The 24,235-nt window shown below is 47.5% G+C and overlaps 1 protein-coding gene across 1 annotated transcript in view; it reads left to right on the top strand.

Annotated features, from left to right (window-relative positions):
* Positions 1-24,235, top strand: part of PSMA8 (proteasome 20S subunit alpha 8) — a 491,044-nt gene that overhangs the window by 201,803 nt on the left and 265,006 nt on the right. The window lies entirely within an intron of this gene.

Raw genomic sequence — 24,235 nt, 5'->3', positions numbered from 1 at the left:
ACCAACCACCGGGTCATATCTACAATTTACAAGGAGTTCTTTAAGCGTACGTTCACTTACGAACTTGGGTGTACGTGAATGTGCTGATTCTTGAAAAACAAGTTTATTTATTCTGGGCGGTGTAAAGGTACTGCTAGCACCTCCCGTGGCCCCATCTGGGGCGTCGGGTGTGAATGGGTTCGTCGAACGTGACACAGCAACTATGGGCGTCGATACCACTGTAGAATCGATTGCGGAGACAGATGTGGAAACAGATGTGCTTGCCGAAGCTTGCGTCGGGACTTGCTGTTGCACGGGGACAGATACCTGATCCTGACGTTGAACCCCTCCGCCAGACGGTCTATGTGGTGTGGGGTTAGCATACTCGGGAGCTGCGTCGTCTAGATATGAGGAAAGAAAAACATCTTCTGCGGTTCTGGGATGCCCTTTTGGATGTACCCTAATTGGAAATAATGGGGGTGGCAAGTCTTTTGGCGTCTCTGGAACAGCCTTAGGTAGTCCTTCGGCTAGGAGGGGGTACATACCACTCATAAGAGCGTTTCTTTGTCTATCTACTTGTTCTGATTTCACTCGGATACCTTCCTCGATTAATAGATTCTCTTGAACTTTATTTGAACTTTCTTTACTCCTCTCTTCCTGTCTACGTGTTTTTTCTGTTCGTCTATGAGATTCTTTACGCCATAATTCAACGGCGTCTTTCTGTGACTGTCTGACCTTTCTTTTCCATAACTCTTCTTCCACTTTCATGATGCACTCTGCATCCCAGGTTCCCGCTGCGGGCCACCTTTGACTTTCCGGCAATCCCTTGGTATAATCTACCCATAGATCAAGAAACAATATGGCATCTAAGCCATGCTTATGGTACATGAAATGCCCTGGGGTGTCCCTAGGAGGAATAGGAACTGCTTCTTCGAGCACCCCTTTTCTGGTAGTAATCTGTCTTAACCTCGAGAAGAGCGGCATTTCGACAACTGATCTGATACTTACTCTTGAATTCACTTAATACGGAAAACACAATAATGAACGGTGAACAATGAACAATCATTCATACCACAATATGCAAGACATTTGAACACTTTAAACATTAAACATTAAACATTTAAAAAAATGACCGACGATGATGACAGTCTGCATAACTAATCACCAAGCAGAATTCTTGACAAAAACTGAATACTTCGGAATACTTGATATACTGCTAAACAGTACATATACACTGCTAAACAGTGCAGACCGGATTTGTGTACCCAAATCCGTCTTGACCGGCACAACCTATGTGCGCGTCAACACGCCTCCCCGGCGATGGTACTCACCGAGTAGCTCCTTGAAACGGAAGGCCTCAGAGAAGGAACGGGACTTGATGACTGCGGACAGCGGACCTTTTGGACATCGGGACTTCGAAAACCTGGTGGGCCTCTGTATACCTCGGATCTTGCTCTCTCAGCTAGGCTCTGGTCGGGATACTTCGCACTTCTCACCGCCTCGTCTGGGTTGATCGCAGCCTCAGTCGCCTCCGCTTGACCGGAGGGAGCTTACAGGAAATCCTGCTGGTACGCGTTTATGGTCCGTCCAGCTGTGGCAGGAGACCGGGCCTGCAACGCACCGCCGGCGCGTGAGATGAGAAAGTGTCCCTATTCGGGCGCCATTATGTGGTAAATATTCTTTGTTACCTAATACTGAATTTCATGCGGAATCTTAAGTAAAGTAAAATAGCTCAAAATAACAAGAGGCAGAATCCGTGGTATAAGAGGTTTTCTAAATGGGCTTTATTCCATCAAAAATGGCCGACTCGAGTCGCGGCCTTCAGGTTCCGTCACCACGAGGGTTCAGGAAGTGAAGTACAATACTTTATTGACAGACATGTATTTTTATAATAAGTACATTACAATGAAACGAATGTAGAAGGCGTAACATTTGATAAGAAAAGTGACATAACAGGTACGTAATCGAAACTAGGCGTAATAAGGAGCGAAAAGAAACATGATTGGCTCTGGTTATCTTACATAGGTGGATCTATACGATAATACTTAACATAGATGCGTGCGCAGCAGTATGACGTGTGATTGACGTGCAACTAGGGGGTGAAGGGGACTTGACGTTTAGCTTTACGTGTGGAGACGAGAAGTCTGGGGGGTCAAGTCAACCTAATCCCAAATCATATCTAACATCCTATGTTTAGAGAACTATGTTATCCACAAGAAGGGACTCTCGGACAGAATCTATTCTATACTGACTGTGTGCGTGTACAAGCGTCTAAGTGTCTATATGAGATGCGAGGGGATGGGAATATTCCATGGTGACAGGGCTATGAATCACTTGCAGGAGGACGGAAAGGCTGAGTCCTTTGCTTGGTAGCTAAAGGAAATGTTTACCTAAATCACTGGACAGGAATGCATCGGCTGAGGAGCAAAGTAGATAATTCGAAGGTGAAATACAGCTTCTTGGCAGGCAGGCGAAAACTGGCCGAGGCAGGCACCGTTAGCTGCACAGGGAGTAGGACAAAGTTCATGGATACAGATGCGAGCTCAAGCTGAAGCGGTCAGAGACAGAGAGCAGGGAAGGCTTTGAGGACAGAATCGGGCCTACTTGCCTGAACTGTAAAAATAGAGTAACTTAGCCATATAAAGTCGGTGGCCTTTCATACTTAGGAATCGAATATCCAGCCCATCGATGGCGGATCTGACAGAGAACATGTTGACGGTGGACGCACATATGTTTGCGTTTTGGAAACTGGAACTGGAGAGAACATACATGTCCTTGTGACATGCACATAGAACCGTTGGGGTCCAAGATAGGGGACATAACTGATTAGGAAAATCCACATTTCCACAAACCCTGCATCCTTATTAGGCCGTTTTCCCACTCTCTCTGTGGGAAACAGTTGCACAAGTGCTGCCCAAGGCCCCGGAGGAGGCCCGGGCCATCCTCTCCCAAGCCATAGCAAATGGGAGAGATGCAGCAAAGTTCATTATTCGGTGTGGCTTAGACATGACCGACTTACTGGGCAGAGAGATTTCTACAATGGTGGCTGTTGGACGCCACGCCTGGCTGAGAACATTTTCAGAAGATGTCCAGGCTTCGCTCACGGGCATACCCTTTTGATGGCGCCCATTTCTTCTGAGACTAAGCAGACACTGTGAGGGAGCACTTTAAGGACCCATGGACTACCGCCATGTCCTTGTGCCTCTTAGCTGTCTCCTGTCCCCATTCTGCCTTTCGTGGCTACAGAAGGGACTTTCAACTGCGTCAGCCCTACCCCAGCTGCTCAAGTTCTGCAACCCGTGTGCGAACGAGTACGCAGTTCCTCCTGACCCCATGGGTCGGGTAGCCAGAGGCCCGGTCAAGCGACCCCCAAAGCCTCCCATCCCCCCACTGCAGCTTCAGGCTCCAAGTCCTCCTAGGCTTGCCCCTCAAGAAGATGGGTGTCCAGTTGGTTCAAGGATCTGTCATCACCTCCACCACTGGCAAAACATTACTTTGGACAGGTGGGTTCTCAAGATTTTCCAAAGGGGCTACTTCCCTTCGAGACATTCTCTCCTTCCATGCCTCCATCCTTAGAACGGCTGATGGAGGATCATCTACTTTTGCTCCAGGAGGAAGTCATGGCTCTCTTGGCCAAGGGAGCCATAGAGAGGGTTCTGGCGCAAGAAGTAGGCTGTGGTTGCTATTCCCGCTACCTTCTGGTCCCGAAAAAGGACATTAGCCGTTGTCCTATTCTAGACCTATGAGCCCTCAACTACATCCTAAAAAAGGAGAAATTCAAGAGGCTTTCATCGGCTCAGGTCTTGTCTGCCCTGGACCCAGTAGACTGGATGGTTGTGTAGGATTTGCAGGACCCATATTTTCACATCCCCGTCCTGCCTGCCCACAGGTGTTACCTGTGATTTACGGTTGGCCATGAGCACTTTCAGTTCACTGTGCTCCCTGTAGGCCATATCAACACCTTTCAGGTGTTCACCAAAGTGATGGTGGTGGTCGTGGCTCATAAGCGGAGATTAGGGCTGCCAGTCTTCCCCTATCTTGACGACTGGCTTTTGAAGGTGGGCTCGCTCCAGGCTGTCATCTCCCACCTCAAGAAAATGGCGGGTCTCTTGCATTTGCTGAGGTTCAGCATTAACGTGCCGAAGTCACACCTAACTCCTTCTGATGCTCCCTTGCATTTAAGCTATTCTAGACACAGTGAATTTTCGAGCCTATCCTCCTGAGTGGCGAGTCCACGATATCCAGGCTGTGATACCGATGTGTTCGAGGCATATGAGCTGCAGATCACACACTTAGGATAGTAGATCGCCATCTGGTCGCCATTGGGTTCGGATGCAACTTTTCCGCTCTGGTTGGAAATATCAATTCCAAGCTTTTCGAAGCTAAAAACTTCACACAAAAACATCGAAGCACCTTCATCCTCGACATCGATTACATCGGCTTGATTCCGGACGTCGACGTAGGCCGCTGGGCCCATCCACGCCGTGAGGCCTACGGCTCATGGAAAGGATGCCATTCAAAAAATGCCCCCAGTGTGGAGCAAAATTTACGCACAGTGACCACCACAAAGTCTGCAACCTGTGTCTATCACCGGAACACGACGAGTCCAGCTGTCCGGCCTGCACATCCGTTCGATCCAAAAAGACCATTCGGGATTGAAGAACTCAACGCCACATCATGGCACAAAGACCAGCTCCGGAACCAGAGGACATCTTTTATGAAGGCCCCGATGTCCCGGAAGAAGATTCCGAAGATCTAAAAATAATTTCCGAAGCAGACGACTCACTCGCATGACCCCATCACTCCTGGGCAACGTGTGAGTACTACTGCCCCTGCCCCAACCCCACCAAAATCAAAGGCATTGGTTAAGACTTCGCCTGCTGGCCCCAGTCGAGACCGAAAACATCCTTCAGAAGCCCCGCTTCCGGGCTCGGCTTCGAAGAAACATAAGCCTTCCGGTAGCTCGGGACCGAGCAGACCGCATGTCATTGACCAACCGGCACCATCGGCACCGAAGACAAAAGACCACTCGGCACTGAAATTGGCTCCAAAGCCCTCTGCCCCGAAAACACCAAGGCCAATAGACACACCGGCACCGAAGGTTCCCAAGCCCACAGATACACCTTCGGCTCCGAAAACCACATCTGCACCGAAACCATCATCGGTACCAAAACCACCGGCTAAGGACTCTCATACGCCTCCTAAAGCCAAACAAGCTACCGATCAACCAAAACCTCGATCGGAACCGGAAAAATCGGTACCAAAGACTGTTCCTGAAGAACAAGAACTTTTTCATCCAGATCCAATCGACCCAAGGCAGAAAAAGATCTATATCAACCCCAAGACTGGGGTGCCATGTAATAAACGGAAACTGGACACACCACCTGCTCCAGTTACTGTAAATAGGAAGGACTCTTCAACATCCCCTATCCCTCCTTCCTCTCCTATACTGCCTCGTATCCCACTCCCTCTGCCTACACCACCCTTACCTATACCCTCTCCATCTCATACACCACCACTACAAGATGATTATGATGACCTAGGGGGTGGGGGTGATCCTAATGATCCGTTCACGGATCCAGACACCTCATCAATGGATGATTGGGCATTCCTCTTACCAGACATGCCTGACCCTCAGCCATATCCCTCAAAACCATCGCCTCCTGACGATCACCTGGGGTTTGGACAGTTATTAAATAGAGCAGCAATATACCACGGCGTCACAATGCACTCAGACGCACCAGAGGAAGACTTCCTATTAGACACTTTCGAACAGTCTCAAAAGTCGGTACAAATTCTGCCCATGATTAAAGGAGTCATAAAACATGCCCCCGAAGTCTTTAAAGACCCCGTTCGTGCCAGGGTTCTCAACCCACGGATCGAAAAGAAATATAGGCCCGCCCCTGAAGATCCTAACTACATCAAGGGCCAACTCCCCTTGGATTCTTTGGTCGTTTCCAATGCTCGGAAATGCGCCAACTCCCAAACCACAGGAGATATACCACCCCCAGACAAAGAATCCAAACTATTGGAAGCCTCTGGCAAAAGAGTAGCAGCACAAGCCGCTAATCACTGGCGTATTGCCAACACCCACGCCCTACTAGCACGCTATGACAGGGCCCACTACGATCAATTAGAGACTCTCATACAACATCTGCCAGATCAATACAAAACCCAGGCAAATGACCTCATTCAGGAGGGAAAGCTCGTTTCAAATGCAGCAATTAAATGTGCACTTGACGCCGCAGACACCGCTTCTAGAGCAATTAACACAAGTGTGCCCCTTCGACGACATGCATGGCTACGCATTTCAGGCTTTAAGCCAGAGATACAAACTACCATACTTAGTCAGCCATTCAATCAGGAACAACTCTTTGGGCCAGCAGTCGACGCTGCCCTTGAAAAAATGAAAAAGGACACAGAGACGGCTAAGTCCATGGGAGCATTACAGTCTCCCCAACCATGTGGCTCCTTTCGGCGCTCCTTCTATAGAGGAGCCTCCATAAATATTGGAACGAACACCTCCTCTACATTCAAAACCGCCACACACACATCCCCCAGTAGAGGATATTTTACAGGCGGATACAGAGGAAACAACAACAAGGGTTGAGGTAATAACAACACTCGCACCTCCCCTGCCACAAAACAGTGACTTTCCTCCACTCCCCCCCCCCAGACCATTCCACTCCGGTCGGGGGAAGACTAACACAGTTCCTACCTGTCTGGAACTCCATCACAACAGACAAGCCGGTAAAACAAATTATCCAGTATGGTTACTGCCTGGAACTCACAACTGACCCACCCCCACATACCACCCAAACAGCGTTCCATGTCACCAGACCATCTTACACTCCTCAAACAAGAGGTTCTCTCATTGCTTCAAAAGCACGCAATAGAACCAGTTCCCTTAGAACATCAGGGTACAGGGGTATACTCACTCTACTTCCTAATCCCCAAAAAGGACGGGACTCTAGACCAATACTCGACCTCAGACCTCTAAACCTGTATATCAACTCAGATTATTTCCATATGATCACTCTTCAACAAGTGCTCCCACTACTGCAACAAGGCGATTTCCTTACCACACTAGATCTCAAGGACGCCTACTTCCACATTCCCATACATCCTGCTCACAGGAGGTATTTAAGGTTTGTCGTGGACGGACAACACTACCAGTTTTCAGTCCTCCCATTCGGGGTAACAACCGCACCCAGAGTATTCACAAAATGTCTAGCAGTAGTAGCAGCACATCTCAGACGGCAACAAATTCATGTCTTCCCGTATCTAGACGACTGGCTAATAAAAGCCTAGTCATTCAACAAGTGTGTAATACAAACTCACCAAACTATCCAAATTTTACACAACTTGGGATTCACAATAAAGTATCCCAAATCTCACCTCCAACCTGCTCACATACATCAGTATCTAGGAGCCACCATAAACGCCTCCACAGCCCTAGCATATCCCAATCTAGCCAGGATAGCCAATATACAAGCTCTTATTGCAAAATTCTAAATCCAACACTCTCTTCCAGCAAGAGTGTTCATGCAACTCATAGGCATGATGGCGTCATGCATCTTCATTTTGCCTTATGCCAGACTTCAAATGCGCCCCTTGCAAGAATGTCTAGCACGTCAGTGGAACCAGGCTCACGGACAACTTACGGATCTGGTGTTGGTGGAGAGCCGCACACATCGCTCTCTCAAATGGTGGAACACAACAAACCTCTCCAAAGGGCGGCCGTTCCTAGAGCCTCTTCCACAGATAGTGCTGACAACGAACGCATCGCTCACAGGATGGGGATCCCACCTCCTCGGCCACACCACTCGGGGCTAATGGACCACTCAACAAAAAATGCTCCATATTAATTACCTGGAACTGCTAGCAGTGTTCCTAGCACTAAACTCACTCCAACTACATCTCCAAAACAAAACTGTCCTCATCCGGACAGACAACATGACAACCATGTATTACATACAAAAACAAGGAGGCACACATTCTCTCCAGCTGTCCCAGCTCGCAGAGAACGTTTGGAGATGGGCCATTCCCCAGAAAATATACCTACTTGCAGAACACCTTCCAGGGGTTCACAATCAGATTGCCGATCTGTTAAGTCGACAGACTCAACAGATCCACGAATGGGAACTACATCCCCAAGTTCTAATACCCTTTTTACAACAATGGGGTCAACCAGACCTAGATCTGTTCGCCACACACGAAAACGCAAAATGCCCAACCTTCGCCGCCAGGTTTCCCCACCCGGAGTCAAAGGGCAATGCAATATGGATGAACTGGTCAGGCAGATTTGCGTACGCTTTTCCGCCTCTCCCACTCATTCCATGAGTGGTACGCAAGCTCAGGCAACAGTCTCTCAAACTGATCTTAGTAGCTCCCACATGGGCACGCCAACCGTCGTTCCCAACACTACTGGAACTCTCGCTAGTTCCCCACCAAAAACTGCATCTCTCCCCGTCCTTATTAACCCAGAACCATGGAGAAATCAGACACCCAGATCCAAGTCAACTGAACCTAGCAATCTGGCTCCTGAAGTCCTAGAGTTCGGTTATCTCAACCTACCACCAGACTGCATGAATATTATAAGAGAGGCCAGACGACCTACCACTAGAGCCTGCTACGCTGCAAAATGGAAAAGATTTGCCATTTACTGCACTAACAATCATATAAACCCACTGGATGCATCCATCCAGGACATCATTTGCTTCTTACTGCACTTGCAATGATTTAATTTGGCATACTCATCCATACGTCTCCACCTAGCAGCATTAGCAGCCTACTTACAAAATAGACAACAATTGTCACTCTTTAGAGGACCTGCGATCAAAGCCTTCATGGAAAGGCTAAAAAGAATTATTCCTCCCAGATTACCACACTCTCCATTGTGGAATCTAAACATTGTTCTTACAAGGCTCATGGGACCCCCATTTGAACCTCTGCATGCATGTGAACTACAGTTCCTCACATGGAAAGTGGCTGTTCGAGGCATATGAGCTGCAGATCACACACTGAGGATAAGATCGCCATCTGGTGTTGGGCTCGGATGATTGCAGGTTGTTGTCGTCTTCGGAAGAAGCCTTTGGTCACGAGGTTGGTGACTCCTCCCCTGGACAACAGTGCCCATGGGCATCCACTCCATCGTCAGATTGTTTTTTTCCGCCATTGGGTTCGGATGAACTTTTTTCCGCTCCTGCAGAAAACTTTTAACAATCGATTTACTTCTTCAATCTTTTTTCAATCGACATCGAAATCATCTCGGACCGGTTCCGGAAGCGGCTGATGGACAGGACACCCTTCAAGAAATGCCCCCGGTGTGGAGCGAAGTTCCCCCACAGTGATCACCACGAGGTTTGCAACCTCTGCCTGTCGCCGGAACACAACGAGTCGACCTGTCCAGCTTGTTCCGCTTTCCGCTCCAAGAAGACCCTCCAGGACCGAAGAGCTCGACGCCATATTATGGCCAAACCAGCTCCAGAACCGGAAGATATCTTTGCTCAGGATGTTCCTGAAGATGACACCGAAGATCTCGACATCGTGTCCGAGGCCGAAGATTCCGATGACCTCATCACTCCAGGGCGGCGTGTGAGTACCAACCCCCCTGCCCCTGCCCCATCCAAAAAGACATTAGTCAAGACTCCGCCAGCTGGGCCCAGTCGAGACCGGAAATCCTCTTCAGAAGCCCCGCCCTCGGGCCCGGCTCCGAAGACATCTAAGCCTGTAGGTAGCTCGGGCTCGAGCAAACCTCATGTGATTGTGCCTATAACACCTTCGGCACCGAAAACTCCACTGTCGGCACCGAAACAGGCTCCAAGACCGAAATCTCCTTCGGCACCGAAACGTTTCTCGGCACCGAAGTCTCCACCGGCGCCGAAACGTTCTTCGACATCGATGCCTAAAAGTCCATCGGCACCGAACTTTCCTTCGGCACCGAAGAACCCATCGACGCCGAAGAACCCATCGACGCCGAAAAATCCATCGACGCCGAAAAATCCATCGACGCCGAAACCTCTGTCTGCACCGAAAAATCCATCGGTACCGAAAATTCCGTCCACACCGAAAAAAGTCCATAAAGACCCGAAACGGTCATCACCACCACCGCCTTCGGAGCCAGATGAACTTTTTCGCCCAGATCCTACTCAAAAGCGGATCTACATCAATCCCGAAACCGGACATGTGACTGCCGTCCCATACAAGAAACGGAAGCTGGACATCACACCACCTCCAGCTCCCATACGGAAGAAGGACTGTGCTACTTCACCACTTCGTCCTTCCTCTCCTTTATTACCTCCTAACCCGTCCCCCCCTCCTCCTCCTCCTTCACCTTTACCTTTACCATCTCCCTATCATTCACCTCCTCCACAGGATGATAATGATGACTTAGGGGGAGGGCCGGACCCTGATTTATTTAATGATCCTGTTGATCCAAACGACCCTTTTACGTTCCCAGACACAGCACCCGTAGATGACTGGTCTTATCCAATACCTGACATGCCTGACCCCACTACCTACCCCTCCAAGCCCTCCCCTCCTGATGACCACTTAGGGTTTGGCCAACTTATAAATAGGGCAGCAACATTCCACGGCGTCACAATGCACAAAGACGCCCTTGAAGAGGACTTTCTCCTCGACACCTTTGAGCAGTCACAAAAAACTGTTCACATACTGCCCATGATCAAAGGGGTTATAAAGCATGCTACTGAAGTCTTTAAAGACCCTGTACGAGCTAGGGTTCTCAACCCACGCATCGAAAAAAAGTACCGACCAGCCCCGCAAGACCCTGCATACATTAAGGCCCAGCTCCCTTTAGACTCCTTGGTCGTATCAAATGCCAGGAAGCGCGTTAACTCACAGACAACTGGAGAAACGCCTCCCCCAGACAAGGAGTCTAAGCTTTTAGAGGCCTCAGGCAAACGGGTCGCCGCGCAGGCGGCTAACCATTGGCGCATTGCGAATACCCAGGCCCTGTTAGCCCGGTATGATAGGGCGCATTATGACCAACTTGAGGACCTTCTGCAACATCTGCCTGAACCCTTTAAGTCCCAGGCCTCTGACCTTATCCAAGAAGGCAAATTAATATCTAATGCCTCCATTAAATGCGCCTTAGACGCGGCAGATACTGCTTCTAGAGCGGTCAATACTAGCGTCTTACTTAGACGACATGCCTGGCTCCGTATTTCCGGTTTTAAACCGGAGGTTCAAACCGCAATTCTGGCTCAACCTTTCAACCAAGAGCAGTTATTTGGCCCTGCAGTGGATACTGCATTGGAGAAAATGAAAAAGGATAATGAAACTGCCAAGTCTATGGGAGCACTGCAGTCTCCTCAAAACCGGGGTTCCTTTCGTCGCTCCTTTTATAGAGGAGGCTCCAAAAACACGGGAACTGAGACCACATCCACCTTTAAAAATTCGGGACAAACATCCCCTAACAGAGGATATTTCCGTGGAGGTTATCGGGGAAACAATAGCAAAGGTCGAGGGCGGGGCAACAACAAAAACACCCGCACCTCCCCAGCCACTAAACAGTGACTTGCCACCACTCCCCCCAGACCATTCCACTCCAGTCGGGGGGCGGCTCCAACAATTCCTACCTGTCTGGACTTCCATCACCACAGACAGGTGGGTAAGACAAATTAGCCAGTCTGGCTACTGCCTCGAACTCATACAATCCCCCCCCAAACATACCGCCCAAACAACGTCCAATGTCCTCACATCATCTCGCTCTCCTCAAACAAGAAGTTCAATCCCTCTTACAAAAACATGCAATAGAACCAGTCCCCCTTCAACATCAGGGAACAGGGGTATATTCTCTATACTTCCTCATTCCCAAAAAGGACAAAACACGAAGGCCCATACTGGATCTCAGACTACTAAACCAGTATATACATTCGGATCATTTTCATATGACCACCCTCCAACAAGTCCTCCCACTTTTACAACAGGGAGACTTCCTTGCCACATTAGACCTCAAGGACGCATACTTTGACATCCCTCTGCATCCCGCTCACAGAAAATATCTACGATTTGTGGTAGATGAGCAACACTATCAATTTACAGTTCTCCCATTCGGAGTAACAACAGCACCCAGAGTGTTCACCAAGTGCCTAGCAGTAGTGGCAGCGCACCTCAGAAGACAACAGATCCATGTCTTCCCCTATCTGGACGATTGGCACATAAAAGCCAATACACACCAAAAATGCGTTCTCCACACTCATCGCACGATTCAAACTCTCCACGATTTGGGATTCACTATCAACTACCCCAAATCCCACCTACAACCTTCTCACTTACATCAGTATCTAGGAGCGACCATAGATACATCCAAAGCCATTGCTTATCCCAGCACTGCCAGGATAGCCAGTATACAAAATCTCATCTCTCAATTTCAAACTCATCCATCTCTTCCAGCAAGAGTGTTCATGCAGCTCCTAGGCATGATGGCGTCATGCATCTCCATAGTCCCACACGCACGACTTCAAATGCGTCCCTTACAGGAATGTCTAGCACAACAGTGGAACCAAGCTCAAGGACAACTTACCGATCTGGTGTTGGTGGACAGTCGCTCACTTCGCTCACTGAATTGGTGGAACACCATCAACCTGTCCAAAGGGCGACCGTTCTTAGAGCCTCTTCCACAAGTTGTGCTAACTACCGACGCATCTCTCACGGGGTGGGGAGCCCACCTCCTTCACCATACCACTCAGGGCAGATGGACCAGCCAACAAAAACTGCTCCACATCAACCACCTGGAACTCTTAGCAGTGTTCCTAGCACTCAAATCCTTTCAGGTACACCTAAAGAACAAAACTGTCCTCATACGCACAGACAACATGACGACAATGTATTATATACAGAAACAGGGAGGGACACATTCTCTCCAACTGTCCCAACTGGCACAGCAAATCTGGAGATGGGCAATTTCCCAAAACATCTACCTGTTAGCAGAACATCTCCCAGGAATCCACAATCAGGTGGCCGACCTCTTGAGTGGCCACACACAGCAGATCCACGAATGGGAATTACACTCCAAGGTTCTACTCCCCTTCTTCCAAAAATGGGGACAACCAGACATAGACCTGTTCGCCACTCCCGAAAACACAAAATGCCCAACCTTCGCCGCCAGGTTTCCACACCCACAGTCGAAGGGCAATACCCTATGGATGAACTGGTCAGGCAGATTTGCGTACGCTTTTCCGCCTCTCCCACTAGTTCCATTTGTGGTACGCAAACTGAAACAACAGTCGCTAACACTAATACTAGTAGCTCCAACTTGGGCACGTCAACCGTGGTTCACCACACTTCTGGAACTATCTTTAGTTCCACATCAAAGGCTACGCCTCTCCCCGGATCTATTAACCCAGAACCATGGAGAAATCAGACACCCAGATCCTCAAACACTGAACCTAGCGATCTGGCTCCTGAGGTCTTAGAGTTCGGATACCTCATTCTCCCTCCAGACTGTATGAATATCATAAAGGAAGCCAGACGACCTACTACTAGAGCGTGTTATGCCGCCAAATGGAAACGATTTGCCATCTACTGCGCTAATAATGACATACATCCATTGGATGCTTCCATCCAAAACATCATTTGCTATCTACTACACTTGCAAAGATGCAATCTAGCGTATTCCTCTATGCGTTTACACCTAGCAGCCTTAGCAGCCTACTTGCAAAATAGGCAACACCTGTCCCTTTTTAAGGTACCAGCCATCAAAGCGTTTATGGAAGGTCTCAAAAGAATTCTTCCCCCAATATTACCACCTTCCCCAGTGTGGAATCTCAATGTGGTTCTAACAAGACTTATGGGTCCCCCATTTGAACCTATGCACAAATGTGAATTACAATTCCTAACATGGAAGGTAGCTTTCCTTATCGCAATCACTTCCCTACGAAGAGTAAGTGAAATACAAGCCCTTACACTAGAGGAACCTTTCTTACAACTACACCGTAACAAAGTGGTTCTTAGGACAAACCCTAAATTTCTCCCAAAAGTGATTTCCCCTTTCCACCTTAACCAATCAGTGGAGCTACCAGTCTTTTTCCCAAACCCAGACTCCGTAGCTGAAAGGGCCCTACACACCTTAGATGTCAAAAGAGCCTTGCTTTATTACATCGACAGGACGAAACCTTTTCGAAAGACAAAACAACTCTTTGTTGCTTTCGCACCACCACATAAAGGCAATCCCATCTCCAAATCCGGTATAGCCCGGTGGATAGTTAAATGCATCCAAATATGCTACCAAAAGGCTAAACGTACACTTACCGTTCCCCCTAGGGCGCACTCCACGCGTAAAATAGGGGCTTCTATGGCCTTCTTAGGTAACATTCCCCTAGAAGACATTTGCAAGGCAGCCACGTGGTCTACCATGCATACCTTCACTAAACACTACTGTGTTAATGTGCAAGCCAAACAACAGGCCTCAGTGGGCCAGGCTGTCCTAAAAACTTTATTTCAAACTGCTGCAACGGATACAGGCGACCACCGCTAAGGGGAAGCACTGCTATACAATCTATCCTCAGTGTGTGATCTGCAGCTCATATGCCTCGAACGGAATATGCTACTTACCAGTATGCATCTGTTCTTGGCATGTAGAGCTGCAGAGTCACACACGCCCACCCGCCTCCCCGGGACCTGTATCTGTTCCAGCATCTGTCTTACTTAGACATTACACATGGACATCCTTCTTTCATTCCTATACACTCCATCTTTTCCCTTCATGGCGAAAAAACAATCTGACGATGGAGTGGATGCCCATGCGCACTGTTGTCCAGGGGAGGAGTCACCAACCTCGTGACCAAAGGCTTCTTCCGAAGACGACAACAACCTGCAATCATCCGAGCCCAACACCAGATGGCGATCTTATCCTCAGTGTGTGACTCTGCAGCTCTACATGCCAAGAACAGATGCATACTGGTAAGTAGCATATTCCTTCCTTATCGCTATCACATCCCTCAGAAGGGTAAGTGAAATCCAGGCTTTAACCATATAAGAACCATTCTTACAATTACACCGTAACAGTGGTTCTTAGAACAAATCCGAAATTCCTTCCAAAAGTCATATCTCCGTTCCATCATAACCAATTAGTAGAGTTACCAGTGTTCTTCCCAAACCCTGACTCGGTAGCTGAAAGAGCTCTTCATACCTTAGACGTTAAAAGAGCCCTTCTTTACTACATTGACAGAACCAAATCATTCCGCAAAACAAAACAATTGTTTGTTGCTTTCTCTCCACCACATAAAGGCAACCCCATTTCCAAATCTGGGATAGCTAGGTTGATAGTTAAATGTATCCAAATATCATACCACAAGGCTAAACGCACACTAACGGTTCCTCCTAGAGCGCATTCCACAAGCAAAATAGGAACTTCCATGGCATTCTTAGGAAACATTATCCTAGAAGATATTTGTAAGGCAGCCACATGGTCTACAACACACACCTTCACTAAACACTATTGTGTTGACGTGCAAGCAAAGCAGCAAGCTTCTGTGTGGCAGACTGTCCTTCAAACCTTATTTCAAACTGCTGCAACCGATACAGGTGACCACCGCTAGGGGAGATACTGCTATATAGTCTATCCTAAGTGTGTGATCTGCAGCTCATATGCCTCGAACGGAATATGCTACTTACCAGTATGCATCTGTTCTTGGCATGTAGAGCTGCAGAGTCACACACGCCCACCCACCTCCCCGGGACCTGCATCTGTTCCAGCATTGTCTTACTTAGACAACACACATGGACATCTCTCTCTTTTCTACAAACGCCATCATTTCCCATCATGGCGGAAAACAATCTAACGATGGAGTTGATGCCCATGCGCACTGTAGTCCAAGGGAGGAGTCCCCTATCTCGTGACCAAAGACTTCTTCCGAAGACAACAACAACCTGCAAGCATCCGAGCCCCACACCAGATGGCGATCTACTATCCTAAGTGTGTGACTCTGCAGCTCTACGTGCCAAGAACAGATGCATACTGGTAAGTAGCATATTCCTTCCATCTCTATCCTGGATTTAGTTGAGAATGACTGAGGCTGCTGAGCCTCATGGCCTCCTGCATCCTGCTAGTGGCACGTGCCAGATGGCGTATGCGGCTCTGCAGTGGGACCTAAAGTTCCAGTGGGTGCAGCATCAGGGGAATCTTTCCGACATAGTCCAGATCTCAGAGGGAACTGCACGAGACGTGCAGTGGTGGGTGAAGAGCCGCAGTTGGGTCAGAGGCAGACTCCTCTCTTCCCCAATTAGATCTCACAGTAGTGACAGATGCATCTCTTCTGGGATTGGGCTGCCGTCTGGGAGAGGTGGAGATTAGAGGACTCTGGTCTCTGGCAGAATCCGGACTCCACATCAACATGCTGGAGCTCTGAGCAATCTGATTGGCAGTGAAAGCCTTTCTACCCTCAATCAAAAGGAAGGCTAGTTCAAGTGTTCACAGACAACACCACAGCCATGTGGTAGTGCAACAAACAGGGCGGAGTAGGGTTGTGAACTCTTTGTCAAGAGGCCCTGTGTCTCTGGACTTGGCTGGAATAGCAGGGCATGTCCCTGGTGGTTCAACACCTGGCAGGTTCCCTGAACGCCAGGGCGAAACAAACTGCACCATCGATGCCTAGCAGATCACGAGTGGCATCTCCATTTTGAGATGCCGTAAGGTCTCTTAGCAGCTTGAAAGCCTTGGTTAGCTATGTTCGCCTCCGCAGAGACCGCGCAATGTCAGCAGTTTTGCGCATTGGAGTTTCCATGACGGCTCTCGCTCAGAGACTCTTTTCTTCTAGGGTGGAGCTCAAGCCTTCTATACACCTTGCTGCCCGTACCACTCCTGCCCCGAGTTCGTCACAGCAGCAGGCTAGGGTTCTCTACCCGAACCTGTCAACTCTACGCCTTCATGTGTGGAGATTGAGCAGCAGCAATTGATAGCTGTTGACCTTCTCTCGAAGTTTGTAATGTTATTCTGGCAGCCAGGCGTCCCACCACTAAGACGATATACGCTTATTGGTGTAATTTAAAAAATATATATTAGTACAGAGAAGTCTATCAACCCTGACCCTCTTTCTGCTTTCCTTTCTGATATGTTACTTTTTATTTTACATCAGGGCTCTGCTCTGGGCACCTTGACATGGTGTTTGTCTGCTTTACTCAGGCTGCTGGACCATCCCTCTTAATTTAAGTCACCCATTGTACATAGATTACCAAAAGGATATAAGGGGATATCTATATCTATAGGTGGATATATATATATATATATATATATATATATATATATATATATATATATATATATATATATATATATATATACATATATACATACATATTCTTCATTATGCCTCAGTGGGACCTTAATTTGGTTCTCATGTGTGCTCCTTTCGAGCTTCTTCACACTTGTCTCATCCTGCTGCTCACAATAAAATCAGCCTTTTTAGTGGCAATTACATTTGCCAGGAGGATGAATGAGCTGCAGGCTTTATCGTCCAAACCTCCCTATCTGACTATATTCCCTGACAAATTGGTGCTTTGCACTAGAGCCTCTTTCCTCACGAAAGTGGTAACACCTTTCCATGTGGGACAAAATGTAATCTTGCCCACTTTCTATGCTCCTCCCCATCCCTCTAAAGAAGAGGAGACACTCCACTATCTAATCCCAAAAAGAGCATTGTCGTTCCACCTTGACAGCACAAGAGTCCCTGGTGGACAACTAACTCTTCGTGGGGTATGTTGGAGCGAAGAAAGGTCGGTCGGTCCAGAAGTGGACAATTCCCAATGGGTTGTCCCCTGCATCAAGTTTTGCTATTCTCTAGCTAAGAAGCAGCCTCCTGAAGACTTAAGAGCTCATTCCACCAGAGCTAAGGCTGCTACCACTGCATTGCGAAGTGGAGTCCCAGTCCTGGACATCAGTCATGCGGCAACGTGGGCATCCCTCCACACATTTACCGAGCATTACTGCATAGACTGTCCAATCCGCAGGTACGGCCATTTTGGCCGCTCAGTCCTGCAGGATTTTCTCATCTAAACTGGTCTGCAGTCCCTCCCTCGGAAATGGTATTGCTTGGTTATCTATTCAAAGGCAAGAAATCTGCAGTTAGATGTCTCTAGCAGATGAACAAGTTAATTACCTTTGGCAACGCCTTATCTGATTGAGACAGTATCTAGCCATGGGTTCCTTACTGACCCCCCTCCCCATACTCCTTGCACTGTGGACGAGTTTCTAGGGACAAGGTTGTTCCCTTTCAGGGACCTAGTTTTTAAACACACCAATGTCCATACTCTTCATGGCTTGACGTTTCTGGTGTGTAAAGTATTGAAAAGTAACTGACAAAAGCGCGCTGATGTGGAGTCTGTATAGGGGACGCGAGCGTCCATTCCGACGCAGATACTACCGCCGATGTCACGCGGTACCAACCGCCACCTACCGGCGTGCAGGGATATTGCTCGAACAAAAACATAAGTAGTCAAAAGTAAGGAATCTGAGGCTAGATACTGTCACTACCAGATAAGGTGTTACCTAAGGTAAGTAACTCGCTCTACAGCCTCAAGGACTATGCAGAAACATTTTGTCGTGGCATTTTGTGGTTGGTTCTAATGACAGAGAGTGTTTTAAAAGTGTGTACCTGCATCTTTGCCTGCGCCGGGTAAGGTGATTTCAGTTGTTGTTGTTACTTCAAGTAACAGAAACTCCACAATTTATTCTTATATTGGGGACTAGTGAAGGACGTCATGCTGGCTGCTAAGACTTCGAAGTTCTTTGAAAAGTGTCCCAGGTGTTGAAAGGTCCATTACTCAGAACTGCTTTGGTCTTCAAAGTTCATGTCTTAAGCAATCTTGCATTCACTGAGAGATGATGAGAGCTGTACTGCCTCCATGGACTGGAGGGCTCTCTCGTGGACATGTATGTTTTCCCTGCGGTAGTTGCAGTAGGTTGGAGTTCCAGGCCTGCAAGACCAAGCCAATGTCACCCAGATGATCTAGCACTTAGAGCTTTTCTTAATCTTCTGGGTGATCCTCAATATCCGAAGACTTGAGGGGCAAGCAGCAGCATCCAGAAACATCAATGTGTAGTGCTACAGTGTGTCATCCCATAGGGATGCTGGACTGCCCATCCAGGAAGCAAAGTGGCTGCACTTACTGTTCAGATAAGTTACTAAGGTGTGTCTGAATGGATGGCCCCTTGTCTCCTGATTTTGTAAATGTGCTCAAGGATGTCCTGCAGAATCTCCCGCTTTAGCATGAGTTGAGATGCCTGCTTAGTCTGTCTGAGTTGTTATTGTGGATTTCCCCCCTCACATTACCCCCACCTCCCTAACCTATTATAGGAGATCAGAAGGACAGTGACTAGCTCCCATAGAGCCAATGCTAGCCCGCAAAGCTGAGGGTAGAGAATGCTCCTCTGTTTCCTAATGTAGAGGAAGGCTGTGATATTGTTAATCGGGACAGTCACCAATCTGGATCTCTCCTCTGAAAGAAAGTCTTTAAATGATTAGATTGCCTGCAGATCCAATACATATATGTGAAGGCATCGGAATGCATATGCCAGTGAGCTGTAAGTTTGCAACTATGTTTACGAAATCAATAAAAATAGATTTAAACAGAAGAAGTTGAGGGCATGTGCTCACCCTTTCATGGTCGAAACCAATAATGGGAGTGCACGTAAAGGTGTGCATGGAGTACATCTTCTATATAAGGCCCCTACACTCCTTGAAGCCTCAGGAACCACCAGGTGTTTTTCAGGTTGGAATTCTCAATTTCGGGTATAAAACCGCTCTTTTGTATAGAGCTAGAAGGATTTGGGGTAATGGCAAACCTCACTATCCATTATCCTGTAATGCTGCTATTAGGTGTTGCTGAGATAGCAATGATCATTTAGCTGCAGCTGAAAGGCCTCCACTTGGACCAAATTATTAGTGGCAACCGAAAGGCTTAGCGGAGACTGAAGGCCAGTGTCCTGTATTGTTTTTCTGGTTTCCCACTGTAAAATGAAGGTAGTTCCAGTGATGAACCTATGAAAGGTGTCCTGAAGGTCTATTCAGAACAACCAACATTTTGCACTGCTGGTAGAACCTGAGCCAAATTTGGCGTGTTGGAGATGTATTGTTAGTCAGAACTGCTCCCTTTTCTGCTGGAATGAAATAGGGCACTAATATCTCTGCCTTCTTTTCTTGCAGTATGGACCAGCTATATTAAAGCTAGAAAGAGGACTCTCTTTAATTGCTGCAGAGGTACTTGGAATGCCAGTTGGAGCAGAGACACATTGGAAGGCACATCCCTGGACATTGTACAGAATAGCTATTCTTCACCACTGAGGACCTAGTTATCTCATCTTGTCTTGGGGTTTAACTTGTGGTAATAAAGCGAAAGACACCCACCCCCTGTAGAAAAGTGGGCCATTTGAGATGGTGACAAATGCAAAAAGAACAGTTGATGGACAGAATGCAGAACAATGTCATACATTCACCTCAGTACAGAGATCTGGGCCTAAATCCATCGTTTTTGTTTTGCTCCTCATGCCATTGCAGTTTGAACTCAGCCATATGCAAATGAGTCTTGACCTTGCACGCAATGTAAACAGTCCAGCCCGAACTGCCAGGCCAGGTCCTCCCTGGACTAGAAACAAGCATCCTAGGACTGGTTTCGGGGTTGCACCCCATATCAGCTAGGATAGCTTGACTCCAGTGGCATGGAGAGCACGGGGTCAAGGATGATTTGCGTATGGCCAGGTCTAAACTGGGGTGGCATGGTGAGCAAAAGAATTATAGATTTAACCCAGATCTCTTGACTGGGGGAGTGAATGTTTTGATTAGTTCTGCATTCCTTCCTACAATAGTGTGTCTTTTGTTTTCTTGTCCTAAGTGCGCTGGGTATGCCCAAACGTGGGTCCCGGGCTCACTATGCCACTGAATTCAAGCAGTCCTGGCTGATGAGGGGTGAAACCCCGAAATCGGTCCTAGGATGCTTGTTTCTGGTCCAGGGAGAACCTGGCCTGACAGTTCGGGCTAGACTGTTGCCATGAGGCACAGGGTCAAGGCTGATTTGCATATGGCCAGGTCTAAACTGGGGTGGCATGGTGAGCAAAGGAATGATGGATTTAACCCAGATCTTTAAACTAGGGGTGAATGTTTTGAATTATACTGCATTCCATCCATCAATTGTGTGTCTTTTGCATTTGAGATGCTGACCGAAGGTGGCTGGATCCTTCCTGTCTTGAGATAGAAATACGTTTTTCCAAAATGCTACTGGACTTCGTTCAGACCCCTTTCGAGGTGGGAGTGGACATATGCTTCTGCCTGAAACGCTTCTTGTTAGATTGTCTGCTCACTGAAGAATGAGGTTCTTGCTGTTTTTTTGACGTGAAGAGACTCCCAAGCCTTGACCAAATAGAAGGCTTTGCCATCTTAACCCAAAGTGCAGTCTTGGCAGTACTTGGATGACACTTAGCAATTTGGCTGTGACTGTCTTGTACCTCTAGAGGACATTGTGTGTTTTCAGATTAAACATGTTCTTTGCTACTAAGGGGAAGGCATTGACTTTTTGTTTTTTACCTTGACTACTGGCTTAAGCTACCAGGAACTGAATCATGACCGCTTGCTCATGGCCAATCCAGAGTTTATGGTCCTGATGGATGTAACAAAGGAGTCTCTGTACAGAAGAGCCTTGTGTTTTACAGCTTATTTTTCCAGGTTGATCATCAACTTAAACTGTTCTTGGGCACAGTCCAAAAGCAAGGAGATGTACAGATCCAAGTAATATCAGAGATGTAGCCTGAATTTGTCCGCGATGGTGGGGTTTAATTGCTCAGGGAAAGACACCATTCTGGGACACTTCTTCCCATTTGTCACCAGACCTTTGGCCTCCTTGTCCATTTCACAGGATATTACTTCATTCTTCAAGTTTCATGATAAACTGAGCTGGAGTGACTTGCCTCTTCAAGTCCCAGTACTTGCTGCCATGTGACTTTGAGAGTATAGGTAAGGAGAAAGGAGTCTGGGCAGGCCATTGCGAACACTGGTACCAGTCTCTGAGTCTGATCCAAGTCCAAGCATGGCTCTGAAAATGGGCCTTCTTGCTAGGTGGGTGTAGCATGATAGATCAAGGGGCAAGTGTCTATCCTTGTTGGATCAGCTAGGCCAGTTGAGACTGACGTCTGGAATCGTAGCAGGATTGGGTCCGACAGTACCTGATAAAACAGGGGCACTGTTACCTTGGTCCTCTGGCCATTGGGAGCTGTTACCTTAGTTGAATCTGGGGGGGTAAGGGATCTCCATAGCCTTCGACTTTGTGTTCAGAACATCTAGGAAAGAATCTGAGCTCATGATCAAGGAACAGCATGGAGGCAACACCTGCAGCCAGATCTGACCTGGAACTCCTCATCCATGTGGTTCTTGTTCCAAGTCCCAGATATATTCAATCTGCCCACCATGTATTATAAATCCTCACAGGGATTAGCTATCATAGGCAAGTCCAAGAGGGACCGAACCCCTAGAAGATTGACCGTTGGTACAGGTGTGAACTTGTTAGAGCCCTACAACTTTATAAGGGTATTGTGTCCACTTGTGTTACTCTAGGAAATGGACTGGAAGAGGTGGTGGCTGGCCTACATCCTTGGCACCTGCAGTGTTGGAGCAATAGGCACACCAGAATAGAGTGGTTGTATGTCCAGAATGGGTTAGTACAGTGGGGCTGGTACCTCTTGGTGCCTACTAATTCTTCATTACGAGGACATAATTATTACAGTAGTGTAAGGACAACATTTTTTATGTGTCTAAGACAGCACACTGTCTCTTGCAAGACCTTTTTGTTTTCTAACAGTGAGCTTGGAGACTGTTTATTGCTTAACACTGGTTAGCTTCATTGTCACTCACATTTGCTTGCTTCTTAATGGCCTGCAGCTGTAGGCTTCCTTCCTCTTGTGTGTATGTACCCCCCTGAAGTATGCACTAGGCCCCATGTAAGAAATTCACTAAGTGTGAGAGTAGAGTCCGATCCACAGTGTATTCCATAAAATAAGGAAATTGCCGATTGATGGCATAAACTGCATGCTGTGTGTGACAGACGTGTATTACCATCAAGAATGTCCCCGTGTACCAGTCATAGATGCACTTCCTGGTCCCACCACTAGTTGACAGGCATTCCCAAACTTTGAGAATTGGAGACAAACGAGGACATCATTATTACAAAAGAGTAATGATGACATTTATAGGTCTCGCCGAAAACAGAGCATGCACTGTCTTTTGCAAGACATTTTGTTTTTTAACAATGGGCTTACCATTGCTCTTGGCTTATGACTTACCATTGGTTAGCTTCATTGTCACTCACTCATTTGTTTGTTTATTATTGGTCAGCTTCCAAAGGCTTTCTTCCTCTTCATGTATTTGTTCCACCTCTGGAGCATGGACGCATTACTTGTGTCCTACCACTATTCGTTTAATTAGGCCCTACAGTTGTCTTCGTTTAAGCACACCACTAGAGTGTGTTTTTCAGCTGTGGCCCTCATCTACTTCTCCCACTTTCATGTTCCTCCCGCCCACCGACCCTCCGCTATCTGCTTCCCCCAACACCTCACTCCTACTCTCTGTTGTTTGGTTGCTTGCCTCCAACCAATCCCAACCACCCTCCATTGTCTGGGTTGTCCTCCCCCGGCCATAATAATAAAGGGCTACTTGGATACCTCTGGCTACATCACAGCTCTTCCTCCCCACCACCCCCACATCCTCCGACGTCAGTGTTTTTGTTCCGCACATATACTTCCTCCGTGTTGCCTCTAACCCCGCCCTATCTCCCACCTACCAATACATTTTTTTTCATTTATAAAAAAAAAAAGAAGCCATGCATAGACAGTGGTGGCCTTTAAGCCTTGTTGCACAGCAGCCGTGTTGCTGTTAAACTTGGCTTAAAAACATGGATAAATCCAATACCTCCTGTTGGCGTAACTTATCGTATTTTCCGTACTTGTTTTAATCACAGGTTAGCAGTGGGATCACATCTAGTGTAATAAATCAGTTGCAGGTTTTTATACCGCTTTTTCAAGTTTCCACTTGTTCTGTTGTGACTTGTGACTATGTTAAACTAGTACCCAAATTAACACCAGACCACAAAAGGATTTCATGTTTGACCAAGGCCTTCATTTTTGTCAAGTTTAGTTTGTGTCCAATAGATTTTGTCGTGTTCTTCAGAGGCAATTATATGTGAATGTGAATGATGGAAACACAGTTTGGGACTTTACATAACTGCAGTCCTTTTCCATCGACCTCCTTAG

This window comes from Triturus cristatus, chromosome 5_1 (genome assembly GCF_964204655.1).
Source record: "Triturus cristatus chromosome 5_1, aTriCri1.1, whole genome shotgun sequence".
In the NCBI taxonomy this organism is placed as follows: Eukaryota; Metazoa; Chordata; class Amphibia; order Caudata; family Salamandridae; genus Triturus; species Triturus cristatus.
This window is presented reverse-complemented; position numbering and strand designations above follow the sequence as displayed.